The sequence below is a fragment of the Lampetra fluviatilis genome, chromosome 46, assembly GCF_964198595.1.
Source record: "Lampetra fluviatilis chromosome 46, kcLamFluv1.1, whole genome shotgun sequence".
NCBI classification, from domain to species: domain Eukaryota; kingdom Metazoa; phylum Chordata; class Hyperoartia; order Petromyzontiformes; family Petromyzontidae; genus Lampetra; species Lampetra fluviatilis.
The window spans coordinates 8,097,258-8,099,592 of record NC_136320.1 but is presented as its reverse complement, the minus strand read 5'-3'; positions in this window follow the sequence as shown (position 1 = coordinate 8,099,592).

Below are 2,335 nucleotides of genomic sequence, written 5' to 3'. Positions count from 1 at the left end.
TGTTGTTGTTGTTTCTGTCGATAACTGGTGTGACCGGTTTGTAAAACCTGGCTGGAGATTGGAAATTCCGCCAAGAGCTCACAGCTGCGTGTTTGCTTTCGCAAGGGATAGTTTTACTTTCTGGTTGATATTTTCTCTTCAGTCGTTGGTGTTGTTTCTGCTGTCGTTTTCTCCCCCTGTTATTTCCTAAAATTGGCGCCATCAGCCTCGTCTCGTGTGATGAAGTGTCCTTTCGGATCTCCCACAGAGCGGTGCAACACCACAGGGACAATCGTGAGGCTGCTGCCTCTCGAGATCCCATCAAGCGACCCCTGGTCCGCAGTAAAAGGGAGATGCACTTCCCCACCTGTCCTGCATGTGACAGTGATGTCCATCGCGTGGGTCAAACTGATATTTAAAGTGTCAGAGCTGACATCCAAATTAAGTGCAGGACAATATTTAATGTGGGTTTTTTTTTACTTTCTTGTTCCATCATTGGCGGACAGACCATCGGTTCAAGACACCTAAGCAAGGAACTGAGTGGGATGTGTGTTTACAACTCATCGGGCTCGTATAATTATTTCTGATTTAAACTTTTTTTTATTTCACCAGGTAAGGCTCACTGAGCCTATGCAGCTCTTTATCATAAGTGACCTGTCCATCACAAATGGTAGCAGCTCACCCAAAGTGGCTTATCACGTGGACATTCATAGCAACAGTTAAATTCTTTTAATTTCAACGTGGAGTGCATTGGTGAACGCAGAAAGACTTAACACGTGATGCGTGGCGAGGACTGGAGTTTGGGAAACCCTGGTTTCGGATGTTCACCCAAGTGTAGTGTAGTACAGACGGACTCTTCAACGTCTTTTGTAGCACACACCTTTATTTGTCTTATGAACACAGTCCCTATGCACTGAGGGGTATACGGTCCCCTCACACTCAGAAGGTACAAGCCTCCGCACCCTACGGGCTACTTAATATCCCGCTCTTTCAGTGTCCTCTGATTGGACCTAGGGAATGTCTCCCCGACCACTGGTTACACTGAACCCTAGCCCTTATAAGGGCTGGAGGGCTTGGTCCAGGGTCCTAGGCTTCTTCCGCCGTCTTGGGTCTTCGTGTAGTCGAACTCTCTCCAGAGCTCTCAGCGCTCTGGCTTTATACTTGTTCGTGGCCGGGTTGTCCAATCCCCGGCCACCTTGTGGAACCCTGTGATTGGTCGTTCCCAATCTGCTTTTGGATCCCAATTCACCCTATCTGACACTGACCGTTTGGTCGCGCGGGAAAACCTTGTTTACGGTCAGCTCTCAGCTTGTGAGACCCTGACCGTTAGTTTGAGCGGGAAAACCTTGTTAACGATTTGCTCTCCCAGTTTGTGAACATCGAGTAGTTAACTCTACTACACATGCATGAAGTCATTGGCTCATGTTTCAAATATTGATTGAAGTGCATTGTTCTTCTTGGTTCTTTCGGTAAAGTCACGGTAGAAGGGAAATAATAAAATAATAAAAATAAAACATAATAAAATACAATTCTCACGACGTTTCGGTTAGGTCTGTCAGAAAGACAGCGTCTGAAATTTCAGACGCTGTCTTTCCGACACCTGTTCTTCACCTGAGGATGGCTGCTTGCGTTGTGGCCGAAACGTCGTGAGCATTCTATTTTATTATGTTTTATTTTTATTATTTCCCTTCTACGTGACTTTACCGAAAGAACCAAGAAGATGAATCCCTGCAGTCACGAAAGCTTTAAATCGAAATTGAAGTGCATTGCTTAAAGAGGACAGTTTTTCACAATGCTTATACAGGGACTCCTCTACTTACAAACGAGTGGGGTTCTAGAGGTCGATTTGTTCGTAAGTCCAACTTTACTCTCATCAATTCCAAAACATGGCGTACTGCATGTACACTAAACACGGGGAATGGCTTTATAAGTTGTATAATCTCCTGTAGATGTAAATGCCTCTGATTCTTCGTGTTTTGTAGATTTAGATGCCACCACCGCCATCTATTGTACGGCGTTTGAACTTACGATTATCGGTCCGAACAGGCAACTGGACATGAAATATTTGTACCTTTGAAAATTCGTAAGTCAAATGTTTGTAAGTAGAGGAGTCCCTGTATAACCGCTCGTAAACAAACTTAACATTTGTTGTGCATGCTTGTGTACATCTTAATATTACCGGAACAGTAGAAAATTACAAAACACCGATGACACCTTCACTTAAATAGGATTATGTTCAGATCCCCCCCCCCCCCCCCCCCCCCCCCCACGTACAATTGATTTAATATTACTAACCTAGGATCGGAGACGATTCACATCGATACAGACTGCAGTTCACTATTACATTCATACTTCC